Source organism: Giraffa tippelskirchi, chromosome 2, assembly GCF_054371585.1.
Source record: "Giraffa tippelskirchi isolate mGirTip1 chromosome 2, T2T-mGirTip1v1.2.pri, whole genome shotgun sequence".
Classification (NCBI taxonomy): domain Eukaryota; kingdom Metazoa; phylum Chordata; class Mammalia; order Artiodactyla; family Giraffidae; genus Giraffa; species Giraffa tippelskirchi.
This window is the reverse complement of record NC_137276.1, coordinates 150392440-150408897: the sequence shown is the minus strand read 5'-3', so window position 1 is coordinate 150408897 and position 16458 is coordinate 150392440.

Genomic DNA, 16458 nt, shown 5'->3' with positions numbered 1-16458 from the left:
TTAATAGATGGTTGGAGTCATGGATAGCAAGATCTTATCTGTATGCCTGGCACCATGCTTGTTCTTTAAACTATGTTTTCTCACATAAATGTTTCTCATAAAGGAAATAGTCCCATTTAACTGATGAAGACATGGAGGCCCAGAAGTTCAGGTAAGGTTTTACTCATTATCTCATGGCTAACAAGTAGCTGAGCCCAGATTTGAACCCCAATTTGTCTGATTGTACTTGGGCAGGACTGGCTGCATAAATGTGGGACTGCTCTGATATGAATGTGTCTCCTCAAAATTCATATGTTGAAACTCTAATGCCCTAAGTATCAGGACAGTATCAGGGGTTGGAAACTCTGGTAGGTGGTTAGGTCATGAGAGCAGAGCTACTCTTGTGAGTAAGAAAGACACGGGGAGACCCCCTCACCCCTTCCCCCACATGAGAATACAACACCAAGTCTGCAGCCCCCAAAGAGGGCCTGCACCTGACCATGCTGGCTTCCTGATCTCTGACTTCCAACCTCCAGGACTGTGAGAAATAAGTTTCTATTGTTTCGAAGCTACCCAGTCAGTTGCATTTTGTTATAGAAGCCTCAACAGACTAAGATGGGGGCCCTGTGAAAAATTAAAATGTGGACCCCACATTCGAAAATTATTAATAATTTCAAGACAATGACAGAAGAGCCTTAAACTTCAGCTGGAGCCCTTTTAGGCATGGAATTTGTGGGGCTTCATAGCCAGACACCCATAAAGCCAGCCCAGTTTCTGGGGCCCCTCACTCCCAGGCTGCTATCCAGCCCAACTGTCTGAGGCAGAAGTATACCAGCCCCACCCCAGCTGCACACAGGAAGCTTGAACCTTGTTCAGACACTTGTGGTTAAAAGTTAGATACACATACTAAAATAGACTGGGGATGGCCATGGGCAAGGATCACCTCAAAATATGTTTCTGTCACATTCTGCATGGCTGTCACCACCAACACCATCAATTACCCTGATCAGAGATGGCAATGGGAACTAGGAAAATAGTACGCTTTGCTCTGCAATTTCTCACTGACCAACCAAATCAAGTCCCTAAGAATAGGTGTCCTGCCCTTGCTCCTCTGCTGAAACAGATCTAATACATCAGCAGGTAAGGAAGAGCCAGCTGGGAGATGAGAACCATGAAAAGTAAAGGGTAACAGTCCAGTACTTGAGCTCCTGAGAGCTGGAGCTGACTGTGATATCCAGAAAGGATCCTTTCTTTGAAATTCCATGAACCAATATCAGGGCCAGTATGAGCTAAGTCTAAGGAGCCCTAGTGTGAAACTCAACTTCATACAGCCACAAGCTAAATGATTGCCCCTCCCTCCCCTAAGGCCATCTCCCGGTGGCTACTACTACTCTTTTCAAAGGAAAGATAATGACACCTTGATGGCTATTTAAAGAAATCCTTAAGACACCAATTTCAGAGGTAGTAGCCATTGATAAAATATCACAAAGCAGGGGCAAGAAAGTCTTTGAAAACTTGTGGAACAGCACAAGGTAGTAATGGCAGCTCTGCTTGGGACTTAGGAGAGTGCTAAAGACCAACAAATAATAAATGAAACACTGAGGTCATTCAGGATGAGATGAGCATCAAATTAAGGGCAAACACTCCTTGACTATTGAAGGCCACGTTTTTGTGTCCTTGAAGGCAGGGTTCACGTCTGCCCCGTTCTTTGAGGAATCCCCAGGATCTAACAGTCACTCAATAAATGTGGGAGGATAGAAGTAAAGGAAAATGTTCCGAGAGGAAAGATGAGACAAGTTTAAAAGGTTCAACTTCCTTTGTCCTTCTTTTGTCACTTTATTTCCAAAAATAGTTTATGGCATTTGTGTAAATTCTTTGTTAAGATGTACTTGAGTATTTTAAAACACAGAAAGTGGTTAATTCCATCTCTTAGGTGCCATTGCTGTCACCTGAAGTCCAGAACTGAAGTGTCAGCATTTAACTTTCCCTTGATCATCTGCTTTCCCTTCTCCTGTTCACCTGAGTCCTGGCAGCCCTACTGGAACACAGCCCTACTAGATGTCAGTCAGGAGGCTCTGTTATTTTCTGTAAGGCATTTTTTTTAAAACATGTTTTTCATTTTGGGTTAATTTTAGATTTCCAGAAAAGTAACAGAAATAGTATAGAGTTCTCATATATTCCTGACTTTGTTTCTCATAAGGTTAACTTGCATAACTATGGTGACTTTATTAAAACTAAGATATTAACATTAGTACATTACTATTAGCTAAAATCCAGAATTTATTCAGATTTCACAAGCTTTTCCATTAATGTTCTATTTTTAAAAGATTAACAGAATTTATTTTTTTGATTAAATTTTAGAATTACAGAAAAATTGAGCAGGTAGTATAAGTCCTATATACCCATTCTATTCCAGCCTCTCCACACCTTGCCCACAGTTTCTCTTGTTATTAACACCTTGTATTAGTGTAGTACATCTGTTAAAGTAAAGGGCTAATATTGATACACTATTATCAACCAAAGTTTGTAGTTTGTGTGAAGGTCACTCTTTGTGTTGTACAGTTCTATGGGTTTTGACAGATGACGAACGACATTTCTCTATCATTATGGTATCATACAGAATAATTTCACTGCTCTAAAGATACCCTGTGTTTCACTATTCATCCTTCCCCTCTCTCTCCTGAAACTCCTGACAGCCACTGATCTTTTTACTGTCTCTTTAGTTTTGGCTTTTCTGAAATCTCATATAGTTGGAATTGGGCTTCCCAGGTGGCACTAGTGGTAAAGAACTTGCCTGCCAGTGCAGGCAGATGTAACAGAAACCGGTTACATCGATCCCTGGGTCAGGAAGATCCCCTGGAGAAGGAAATGGCAACCCACTTCAGTATTCTTGCCTGGAGAATCGCCTGGACTGACAGCCTGGAGGGCTAAAGTCCATCGGGGCACAAGAGTCGGACATGACCTAGCAACTAAACCACCATAGTTGGAGTCATACAATATATGCAGCCTTTTTAGATTGGTTTGCTTCTTTGAGCAATGTGCATTTAAGACTATTCCATGTCTTTTCATAGCCTGATTAATGTCCCTTTTCTGTTTCAGGATCCATCCAATACAGAGTACTTAGTATTTAGTATGGAAGCATTTTTTAACACTCCCTTTTCTATGGTCAGAATTCTTTTCAAAGCAAGAGATTCAGTTTAGTGTCCTTTGGTAATTTTTTTATACTTAGTGTTATATTTATTTCTCTAGCAAATACTGGCTTTTGGCCATGTCACGCAGAATGTGGGACCTTAGTTCCCCCACCAGGGAGCAAACCCACACGCCCTGCATCTCTGCATTGGGAACTTGGAGTTTTAACCACTGGACCACCAGGGAAGTCCCTTTAACAAATATTACTTGTGCTCTTATCATGTGCCAGGCATTGTCTTAAGCAAAGACTATTACAGATATGAGCAAGCATACAAGATCCTTGCTCCTATAGAGTTTAAAAACCATTCCTAAAATTACTATTCATAGCTGCATCCTATTCAATTTTATCAATTTATGTTGGAACAAATCATCTCCAAATTTTTCTTATTTTTAATAACACTGTGATAAATACAAATCTTTGACTATCATTCATTCTGTCCTAGGAGAGAGTATTTAAGATATGTATGATAGGCACATTCGAGATGTTTAACACCTGGTACCATATTCCTGATCAGAAAGGATGCAGTTATTGACACTCCCTTCAGCCACGAAAGTTCCCGTCTTCTGTTTACTGTGTCTGCTATCTCCCCTCTGACATTCTCCCTGCTCTTGGTGGTGGCCCTCAGTTGTTTGCTCTCTCCCAGTGCAAGCAGTCTAAGCAGTCAGCCTGCAGTCCCAAGTTGTTTTCTTGGCTCTAGACTGATTCATAGAATCCACCTCCCACCAAAACTCCTTTTTTCTGTGTGTGTACTGATCATGCATATCTCAGTTTTCTGTATTCTCTGCCATCTGGGACCCATGCTTAAATTCTTTATGGCCAAGTTCCTCACTGTAAAATTGGCACACTCTAATGGTGAAGGTTAACCATTATATGGGGTTTACAACCATTAGTTGTGCGCAGGTGACCATGCTATATTTCCATGACCCCAGAATGGGATGCTGTGTGTGTCTGTGTTAGTAGCTCAGTTGTGTCTGACTCTTTGTGACCCATGGACCGTAGCCCACCAGGCTCCTCTGTCCATGGAATTCTCTAGGCAAGAATACTGAAGTGGGTTGCCATTTCCTTCTCCAGGGGATCTTCCCGAACCAGGGATCAAACCTGGGTCTCCTGCCTTGGAGGCAGATGCTTTACCATCTGAGCTACTAGGGAAGCCCCAGTGTAATGCTAGACTATGAAAAATATGTAAACTGAGGGCAATTTTCTGTGATTCATTTCAAAACCCACTCTCTTTTTAACTCTTTAATCTGTCACTGTGTTTTTATTAGAAGTACATATTTAAGATACAACCCCTCATTCTGAAAAGCTCATTGTCTTTATCTCACTGAACGCAGTAATATGCACTAAAAATAATATGGTCTTTGGAAGCAGACATACCTAGTTTTAAAAACGCAGTGCAACTGGGACTTCTCTGGTGGTCCAGTGGCTAAGACTTCATGCTCCCAATGCAGGGGCCTGGGTTTGGTTCCTGGTCAGGGAATTAGATCCCACATGCCATAACTAAAGATATTACATGCCACAGCTAAGACCTTGTGTAGCCAAATTAATTAGTTAACTAAAAAAATAATTTTTTTAATCAGTGCAACCATTTGCTGATTAAATGGCAAACAAGTGACATAACCTTTTCATGTCCAAATTCCTCCCCTCTAAAATCAGGACATTATGAAGAACTAGGGCTTCTCTGATGGCTCAAATAGTAAAGAATCTGCCCACAATGAGGGAGACTTGGGTTTGATCCCTGGGTGGGGAAGATCCCCTGGGGAAGATCCCCTGGAGAAAAAATGGCAACCCACTCCAGTATTCTTGCCTGGAGAATTCCATGGACAGAGGAGCCTGGTGGGCTACGGTCCATGGGGTTGCAAGGAGTCAGACATGACTCAGTGAGTAACACTATGAAGAGTTAACCCTTGGAAAGAGGTTACCATGTGCCAGACACTGTTAAATTGATCCTCATTACAACCTTATGAGACAAGTTCGATTATTATCATTTCCATTTTACAGAGAAACAAACTAAGCCACAGACAGGGTAAGTGACCTGCCCAAGGTCATGCAGCTAGTGAGAAGCAAAACTGGGATTGAATCCTGGGAGAAATGGCTCCCAGTTCTAAATTCTTAATCCTTACATACATGTGCTCTTGCTAACACTGCTGACGCTGCATGAAATAATTATGAGTAAGTGAAACAACTTATACTAAGAATCTATCACACAATGTGCAGGGCACATAAATATTTACTCCCTTTTACCCACTCTTGTTGTATGAGTTCTCAGTTGTGTCCAACTATTTGTGACTCCATGGACTAGGGCCCACCACGCTCCTCTGTCCATGGGATTTCCCAGGCAAGAATACTGGAGTGGGTTTCCATTTCCTACTCCAGGGGACCTTCCTGACCCAGGAATTGAACCCGCATCTCTTTCATCTCCTACACTGCCAGGTGGATCCTTTACCACTGGCACCACATGGGAAGCCCACCTACTCTTGTTGTGAAATTGTCATCTTCCTGGTCCTGGGGACTCAGATCTCAGCCAAACAGACCATTCTGCCTCTGGATCAGACACAGCTTATCACAGCCTTTCTCATTCCTAGAGGGAAGCCTGAGCAGAGAGGTGAGACTGTTTTGATGGATGGGAGTGTAGTCATGGAGGGCTTTGAGTGTCCAGAGGGAGGCAGTGCAATGTAGGGTAAAGGACCTGCGCTTTGAAATCAGCTGGGTTTGGATCCCAGTTCTGCCTACCTTATAGTGTAGTTGGGAGGATTAAATGAGATACAGTGAAAATGACACTCACCATACCTTCTCTTAAATTCATTCACACTCACACAGTTGGACCTGTCCAGCTGCATAAATAGAAATAAGACTAACCTCAGAGTGAAAACTTCTAGAAATATATAGTCCTGGGACTTGCCTGGTGGTCCAGTGGCTAAGACCACGCTCCCAATGGAGGGGCCCCGGGTTCCAGCTCTGGTCAGGGAACTAGATCCCACATGCCACAATGATGACCTGGAGCAGCCAAATAAATAAATTAAAGAAAAAAATATATATATATACAGGGACTTCCCTGGTGGTCCAGTGTTCAAAAAATCTGCCTTTCAATGCAGAGGACTGAGGTTTGATCCCTGGTCGGGGAACTAAGATCCCACTTTCTGGGGTGGAGGAGGGGTGTGGAACTAAGCCTGAGTGGCGCAACTACTGAGCCCATGGGCCCTGGAACCCATGCTCACCAATGAGAGAAGGCTGCACACTGCAACAAAGACCCAGCGAAGCCAAAATAAAGTAAAAATTACATAGTCCTGTCTTAGGTTTAGTCAGCAAATAGATTGCGCCTGGCATTGTAGACCCCAAGCTGCTGGGGAGGCCTGCTGGGGCCTGAGATCAAGGCAGGCCTTTATGGGGGAGGGAGGGGTTGGGGAGCGGGAAGCCAGTGTACATGGTAGGTGATGGTAAGTCTGTCCTTAAAGCAGGGTGCTCATCCAGGCGCCACCAAAACCTGGATGAAGTACCCTCATGATTCTCAATCCTTTACAGCTTGGATTCAATATTCACCAAGTAACCTTCTGATGAACACCTAGATCCCCAAAAGCGTGTCCAGGTAGACTGCACAGAAATATTCTGGCCCTTAAGGGAAAAAAAAAAACTCCGTCATAAACATAGAAATCAACTTCATAGAAATTAACAGTTTCGCTGTCCAGAAAGTAGAATAACCCTTATTCTTTTAACACCCTTTTGATTACATCATCAGGAAAATTTTGGAAACCCCGCCTTGCATCTTTGACTGCCTGAGCACTGACTTTGTGCCAGACACAGTGAGGAATTCAACACTGAAATGACACAGTCCCTGCTGAAACAACTTAAAACCTAGTAGAGATAATAAGGCAAATACACCAAGAACTAAAATAAGGCACAAGTTGGACAAAATGCCATCTCATTATCACCTTGAGAAACCCCCAAGGCCAAGTCCAGGCCTCCCAGTTCTATTCAATTTAAGGAAGTGATAATGAGGAGAAAATGTTCTTGCCCATTAAAAGGGTTCTAAACTGTAGATCAAGACTAGCTGCTAAATGGTGGGATTATACCTTTCAAATGACATAGGTAACTAACACATGTTAGCTTTTAAGATATATACTTTACAAAGACTATCTCTATGAAAAGAGAAAAAAAAAACGAGAGATGCATACATAGGGGAACAAAAGCATAATTTATTTATAGATAAAAAAACGGCAAGAGAAGCTGCTTGCAAAGGCCATTTGTCCTCACAGTGATGAGCAAATCAACAGGCATAATTCAGTGACTCTCAAATCAAGCCAGTGCTGGACAGGCTGCGGCTGATGACAAGAGTCTGCACTAGCCCACACCCCACCCTCACAGATAGACCACCCTCCACACAGGCGCGCTCTTCTTCCCCTCTAACACCTTACCCTGCCTTCTCAGCCCAGACCAGTGTGTCTGTGAAAAGCCCTTCCTGCCGTCAGCTAATAGAAGGTATCCTTCCTCTTCCAAATTCCCACATATGTTGTCTCAAAGGCCTTATTGGATTCTTCACATTTTGTCCTGCAGGTGGCTATGAGGTAACAAAAAGAATATCAGAAATTGATTCAGAAAGCCTGAGTTGGTACTCAGATGTTACTGCCAATGAACAGTCTAACAGTGGGAAAGTCATAATCTCCCATCTCAACAAATAGAGAAATTGTGTCCACTTCAAAGGGTAACCCGGAGATTTCAATGAGTAAGTTTATGATAGTGATGAGCCAACTGCAGGAGCAACACAAAACTGAACCTAGCAGGAAAGCATAGGACATGCACTTCCTCAAAGATGGTTTCAGGACTTGGCAGGCGGTCCAGTGGTTACTACTCCAGTGCAGAGGACACGAGCTCCATCCCTGATCAAGGAACAAAGATCCTACATGCCATGCAGTGTGGCCAAAAGATTAAAAAATAAATAAATAAATAAAAACGATGGCTTCAAAGGGAAAAATCTAGTTTTGAGGAAGAGGAAAGACTGATAAAAAGATCCACAGAGGGAATACTTGACGTATCTGTGATCTTCTAGTGGTAGAAGTAAAATCAAAATAACTGATGTCCCTTATGTTTATGACAATGGTCAGAAAGAATTACAGACCTGAGAAAAGTATAGAGATATGCGTTAATAAACTGTGTGTGTGGGCTAAGGTGCTTCAGTCATTTTTGACTCATCGAGATCCTACGAACTGTAGCCTGCCAGGCTCCTCTGTGCATGGGTTTCTCCAGGCAAGAATACTGGAGTGGGTTGCCATGCTTTCTTCCCGGGGATCTTCCCGACCCAGGGATCAAACCGCCATCTCTTACATTTTCTGCATTAGCAGATGGGTTCTTTACCACTAGAGTCACTTGGGAAACCCTGTTAATAAACTAAATCATATTTTAATTTGAATATATAAACAATAGAGACTTGACTTTAGATAAACAAGAATAACCCCAACATGGACTCCACCAGAATCTTTAGTCTGTTCTGTGGACAAGACAGATGGTCTCTCAGAAGCTGTGTTATTAGAAGTGAAGTTGGGTTCTTATGGACCAGTAGTAATGACTTAAAATCAGTCCAAAGGGACTAAAGAATAAAGTAATGGGGAAAATATCAGATGGAGAATCAGGGGAGCCAAGTTCCCATTGTTTCCCTGTTAATGTTTGTGAAGCAGCCTTGGGAGGGTCTCTGGGCCTCTGCTTCTTCAATTGTATAATGAAACAAAGCCATGATTGCCTTCTCAGGGCCCTTTCAGCCCTGTGCTTCTCTGACAACTCTCAAATCAACAAAGTTCAAGAGGTCAGTAATAAGCCAAGGGAAAAACCATTCTGCTCACAGTCCCACCTTGAGGTCCTAAATTATAAAGCCTCCATTCTCAAAGCATTCAGCAAACCCTGTGCTGGGCACTAAGAGCTCGACACAGGTCACCTGGGAACTGAATACCCATCGGGACAACCAAAATAAAAAACAGCCAGAGAATCAGAAAATCAGATAATCTTAAATCTAAAAGGAATTAGCTCTCTCCTGTATAGAGAAGGAAACCAAGGATCACTGAATCAGAAGTCTTTCTTCCCAAGGATGAACAGCTAGAGGAAGATGCAAGAAGTACAGATGGAAAGAGCACCGGACTGGGAGTCCTTGCTGCACAAGGAACTAATTGTGCCACTCGGGGTTGGTGGCCACATCTTTCCAGGCCTCAGTCTCTCCTTCTGGGTAATTACGAATCTCAACTACTGTTTCCTCCTTCCTAACCCTCTTGACAGTTGTGGCATTGAGATTGGAATCCAGGTCTCCTGATCCTCTGCCCTGTCCCACCAAAAAGAAATACGGATGCCACAAAAATGCACCCAATGGCAAAGTTCTGGGAAGATGAGGAGAGGTAGAAACCAGCTTGTCATGAAGCCCATTAGTACCCCCAGGAGACTCATCTGAGAATTTGTTCATGTGTTTCTCAAAATACTCTTTACCTGTGCATGGAAAGACTTTTACTCATTTACTTATTCAGAAATGTGCAATTTTTGAAGAGGCGTAAATCTAATAGTAAAGTTAGAAGATGAAAAGGTATACGTAGACAGAGGCTGTTTTAAAGCTGATAAAACTTCAGCTCTGAGTTCTTTACTAGCAGGGGCTCCTTCCAAGATACTGGAAGGGTCCTAGTAGTGGGTCCACATGGCCATATGAGTGTATAACATTTTCAGAAGTGAGATATTTTTGAATAATTTTTCATAAAGAAGACAATGAGCTTCAGGTCCTGTGAAACCTATATCCACTCTGTCTTCAAGGCTGAATTCCTTCCCTTCTCTGCTCTTCTCTCTTCCTTCCTTTTTTCTAGGACTAGACAATGGAAAAGTGTGTGGTTTTATTAATGAAAAGAAATATATCAATGTATGAATACAACTTAAGATCAAGTCAGAGTAATTAAAAATAAGAAGGTATAAAAAGCAAACTCTGAGTGAAATCCTCACAGTCCCCTTGAACAAGACAGGTAGGGTGAGTTCTACTATCAGTGTAGTGGCGTTTGGTGAAAATATATTGAGTTTGAAACCCAGACTGCCTTTCATCTCACAGAATTATCAGTCATTGAACTGATTTGACACAACAGTGACAGATCAAAAACAAAAGTTTGTCAAACAACCTGTTGGGCCAGTTTTTAAACGTTATTATTAACTCATCTATTCTTCTGATCAGTTAAGTCAAATAAAAACAAATCCATTTGCTGACCTGGTTCACAAATTAATTTGTGAGTGAGATTTTGAGAGTCATCACTAAAAGAACCCCAGAGGAGGATTCATTTAACTTCTGACCTCTTCTACCACGGAACAGAAAGGCCAGTTCCAACTTCTCAGCTTCGTTGAATAGAAGCCACCAATTGGGGACTGTTACTTTATAGTGGGTGAAGATATTTTTTTTACAGGAAGGGCATTTGGTTGTGTTCCATAGGTATGCCACAGAAACATACTCTGCTTGTGACTAGTCTATCCTGAGATACCACATGTCTGACTACAGAAATAGGGTGTGGCAGATTGCCATATTGTGAAGGCAATTAAATCAAGCTTCCTTGGTGGCTCAGATGGTAAAGACTCCGCCTGCAATGCCAGAGACCTGGGTTCGATCCCTGGGTTGGGAAGATCCCCTGGAGGCGAGCATGGCAACTCACTCCAGTATTCTTGCCTGGAGAATCCCTATGGTCAGAGGAGCCTGGCAGGCTACAGTCCTTAGGGTCTCAAAGAATCGGACACAACTGAGCGACTAAGCACATAGCTGTTACCAGATGCCTCTACTGGGTGCAACCCTGAACTTTTACATATGGCTCCAAAGATTTCTGAGCTCGGCGTTTAAAATAGAAACCTCTGAGAAGAAACCGCAGGCATTTCACGACCTTCCTCCTATAAGCAAAAATGGAAAAGTCTCAAATATTTTAAGTCTGAGTCACTAGTAAAGTCTAAAGGAGATGCTGAAGGTTCTCTCACAGGCCCATGCACAATGACACCCTGGGAATGGAGAGCGCTTGCCCCTTTCTTTCCAGGGAAAGACGTTTATCATTCAGGTAGAAGAGGTCAGCCTAATGACGGGATGATTCAGTAAAACATCACTTTCCTCTCAAGATTCTACAATGTTTCCCAAACTTGCCAGATAAGAATTATCTGAGGGAACTGAGGAGATATCCAGGGCTTAGGTGGAGTCCAGGAATCTGTTTTTAGCAAGCATCCCAGGTGATTCTTATCACAAAGCCTAGGTTCAGAGTGGCCCTCAGAGTCATCCTATTACTGGAATCAATACAGCAGTCATGGGGAAATGTACTTAAACCTGTGCACAACTGGGAATCCACCAGGATTCATGGCTTAGAATTTCATCTTCAAGCCAAGATGTTAAACATATCAATGAGTGTGCTTTCCTTATTATCACCCATAATGGTTTCCTTCTTCATGTCTTAGGGGAACGCCATATGCCCAGAGTTCCTGGCAGCAGAAAACCAAAATATTAACAGAATAAATTACTCCAAATTAGACATGTGCTGCTGAACTAAACTAAGGTATTTGGAATATTAGCAAACTTGGACCCAGCCAAAGATCATTAATAGCATTGTCCTCTGAGCATATTCTTTGAATGAAAACCTTCAAAATTTGCTTTCAACTGCCCCGGTATAAGCATCTTCATCATCCTGCAAAGAAAGCAAGGCATTGGTTTTGCCAGCTCTTCAAAGCTTTCTCTGTGATACCTGCAGTCAGAAACAGCTCACCTTGGGGACCGTGCCAGAACCCCTGGCTGCCTCCTCCCCTCGTCTGCCAGTTCCAGCATGACCCAGACAGCTGAAAAATGCAAAGAAGGGTCTTGTTGCTGCTGAAGGGAAGGAAAAGACTGACTTCCTCCTCTCCAGGGATACCCTCCAACTAAGAAGAGCTGCCAAGATCCCAAGGTCAAGCTCATTACACACATGAATGGTGGGAAGAATCCCAGAATTATGAATTAAATATAAACCTGTGAGAAAATGCCTCCTTACTATCAGATGCTGGGCTCCCTCACATGCTAGTAATATGTCATGGTTCTGTTTCCTCAATGCAAGTGTAAATCTTTATTATTATTATCATTATTATTGTCATTATTATATTAATTTTTAAGATCATACATTCACGTGTTCTGGCTTCCCCAGTGCTTCAGCTGTAAAGTATCCACCTGCAATACAGGAGATGTGGTTTGATCCTGGAGTCAGGAAGATCCCCTGGAGGAGGGCACGGCAACCCATCCCAGTACTCTTGCCTGGAAATCCATGGATAGAGGAGCCTGGCCGGCTGCAGCCCATAGGGTTGCAGAGTTGGACACAACTAAAGCAAGTTAGCATGCACACATGCACATTCACTTGTTCAAAACAAACAAGATACAAGATGAAAAGTCTCATTTCTACCTTTGTCTTCCACTTGCCTCATTTCCTTCCTCCAGCCCAAACACTACCACCGTATGTAGTTCTTTGTATAGTCCTCTAGAACTGATGCAAAAACAAACACTAATATACATATTTTCCCTTGCCTTTTCTCACCCAACAAACAGACCTTAGAACTCTTTCCATATTTGTGCAAAAAGAGTAGCTGTGTTGTTGTTTATAGCTGCATAGTATTCTATAATAAGGTGCAAACAGTTTGTGATGAAACTATATTTTCAGTCTGTTTTCTCCACAGTGAAATAATGCTTCCTTGGTGGCTCAGATGGTAAGGAGTTCGACTGCAATGCAAGAGACCTGGGTTCAATCCCTGGGTTGGGAACATCCCCTGGAGAAGGCAACCCACTCCAGTATACTTGCCTGGAGAGTTCCATGGACAGAGGAGCCTGGCGGGCTATAGTCCATGGGGTTGCAAAGAGTTGGACACAACTGAACAATCAACACACACACATAGCTGCGTAGTATTCTATCATAAGGTGATCAATTTGTGATGAAACTATATTTTCAGTCTATTTTCTCCACAGTGAAATAAATCGATTTGTTTCAGATACTTGAAAATGAAATAAGACCAGGAACACCACGAGGATTGGCAATATTGTACAGGTGAAATTTCTGGAGATGCTCAGATGGCTATGACTTGAGAAATATACTCTATTCCATATAATTACAAAAGATTATTAACTATATCATATTATACAATAAGAGCGGGCATAAAGCATCTGAGAGAAATTAGAACAGAGCGTGAACCCAAATCAGGGTTAATTAAGGTAAAAAAAAAAAAAGGGAAAACAAGAGAGACAGAAGACCAGCTTTGTTTCTGTAACTCTCTTTCAGCTTTGTTAAACTCCTCTCAGTTCTTGGAGAGACCAAGGCTTATTTGAAAAGCCTCCTTGAGAACATGGGCTCAAGTGGCCTAATTAGGAGGGAAGAGAAGAAACTAGTAAAGGGAAGGCCAGAAGGAAGACAAGGAGGGCCATTTCCATGTGTTTTCATTCTAAGAAGCTAAACTATTTCCTAAGTAGTTTTTTCATGGTAGTGTTTTCCTCCATGTTGTGATTTTACAAAAGGGAAATTTTTACCTCATAACTCAATGTCTTCAACCACAACAGTATGTAAAGCTATGTCCCTTTGTTTTTTAACCAACCCTAAACTGTTGAGTCATGTAGGTATCTATGATGTCCAATTTCCAGGGTTTTCCTCTCAGAAGAAGTCAAAACAAGAGGTTCCATCTTTAGCTTAAAACTACTAATACATCAATAAGTACATTTCAAAGCCATTTTAAACCTCAAAATAAAAATGTTTCAAAAATTTCCAAAAAGTTGGGAGAACTTTAACACAATCTCCAACTTTGTACTCTAGCTGGTGTTCATGACCTGGGATGTTAACTAAATTTAGCCAAAATTAAATGAGCATAATCAAATGCTGACCATAAGAAAGATTATAAACTGGTACCACACTTCTGGAGGGCAATTTAACATTATAGATACAAACTGCTTAATACCTGCTTTTTTTTCAGATTGAGGTATATTTGATTTACAATATTATATTAGTTTCAGATGAACAACATAGTGATTCACAATTTTATGCCCCATTTATGGTTATTATTAAATGTTATGACCCCTATGCTCTATAATAAATATATCCTTGTAGCTTACTTATTTTATATCTTTTAATCCCGAATCTTGCTCTTCCCCCTTCCCTCCCTCACCAGTACCAGTACTACTAGATTGTTCTGTATTATCTGTGAGTATGCTTCTTTTTTTTGTTACATTCACTAGTTTGTTTTTTTAGACTGCACATATAAGTGAGATCACACAGTAGCTGTCTGTATTCATTCTTAGACTATGAAGTCTAAGATCTCTGAGTTTATAGCAAGGAAATGTTATATTTTCACTGCAGGAATGAAAAGCTATAGGAGACTAGATTTAGCAGGTGTTCTCAAATATTTTAGTCTCAAGACCCCATTACACTCTTGAAAGTTATTGAGTACACCACCAAGCATTTCTTTGAGTTGAATCTATTAATATTTGCTATATTAGAAATTTAAACTGAGAAACTGAATTAGAAACTCAAACAATCGCTCAAGGGCTTTTCCTCCAGATGTTCACTGTGACTTCAGCCTGCAGCAAGAGTGCCTTATGAGTACTTCTGATTTCATCACATAGCATATTGAAAGGATGTGAACACGTGGATTGAAATTTCATAAAGTTAGTAATCTGATATCTAATTAAACCATTACTTAAATGATTATTTAAATAAATTATAGTTTATTCTTTCATTATCTAATTATTGCTGCTAAGTCACTTCAGTCGCGTCCGACTCTGTGAGACCCATAGATGGCAGCCCATCAGGCTCCCCCGTCCCTGGAATTCTCCAAGCAAGAACACTGGAGTGGGTTGCCATTTCCCTCTCCAATGCATGAAAGTGAAAAGTGAAAGTGAAGTCGCTCAGTTATGTCCGACTCTTAGCAACCCCATGGACAGCAGCCTACCAGGCTTCTCCGTCCATGGAATTTTCCAGGCAAGAGTACTGGAGTGGGGTGCCATTGCCTTCTCCTATCTAGTTATTACTCAGTTATTAATTATTATTTATTTGCTAGGTATTAGTTATTACTGCATCTATGCAAAATCAGGCAATAAAAATTGCAAGACTCAAAAAAAAAAAACAAACTACAATACTTACAGGAAAATGGGTTCGGGGCACAACATGAAAATCTTTGTCAATGACACAGTAAAAAGTATAGGAACGTAATTTTTTTTAAAAAGCACAGGTTTACGTAAGTTAAACATGCATTTGATAAATATGGTGGTAATTTACATCGAAAGAGACGAGGGATTTGTTGTGGAAGCAGATGTCTGCCTGATTGCCAGGGTGCCCACCGGGGTCCCAAAGTCCAGCATCCTGTGTGGGAGAGGCAAAATACCACAGGGAGAAAAAGAGTGAGAAAACGGCGAGAAGAAAGGAGGAAAATAAGCATAGCACAGGGAGAAACAGTACAAAATAGGCTGAGAAGAAAGAGAGAAACTAAAGGCAGGGAGGGTACACCAGTGCCAGGGGAGGGAAGGGTTACAGGTTGCCTGTTATGCAGAAGTGCTGGTAGGAGGGTTATCAGAACAGAGACAAAAAGTTGTAACATCAGGACTCCCCTGGTGGTCCAGTGATGAACAATCCACCTGCCAGTGCAGGGGACAAGGGTTCAATCCTTGTCTGAGAAGATTCTACATGCCTCAGGGCAACTAAGCCTGGGTACCAGGACTGCTGAGCCTGAGCTCTAGAGCACGAACCACAACTACTGGAGCCCATGCAACCTAGAGCCTGTGCTCTGCAACAAGAGAAGCCACTGCAATGAGAAGCCACAACTAGAGAGTAGCCTTCACTCTCCGCAACTGGAGAAAGCCCACAGGCAGCAACGAGAACCCAGAGCAGTCAAAAGTAAATAATATTTTTTAATTTCCATTTAATTTTTAAAAACAAATTGTAACACCAGATGTTGGTGGCTGTGGCTCATTTTCCTTGGGAGGGTGTTAGTGTGTGTATGTGTGTGTGTGTGTGTGTGTGTGTGTGCGCAAGCGCAAGGAGTCAGCAGTTTTTTGCATTCACCCGGTGCTTCTCCTGGAAGAAACTGAACATACACAAATCTGCTCAATTGCTTCCTAGTAATATTAATCATGTTGGAACAAATTTTTGTTTTCAAAACAAACATTACCAGAACTGACTGTATTTAGATGATCTTTATAAATCTGGAAATATGTACACCATGTGGATATTAGTTCTATCTCCGTGTAGGATTATAAGTGATTTAAATTTTCTTCTTTCTGTTAATTTGTATTTGCTAAGTTTCCTTTGAGCAACATGTATTAA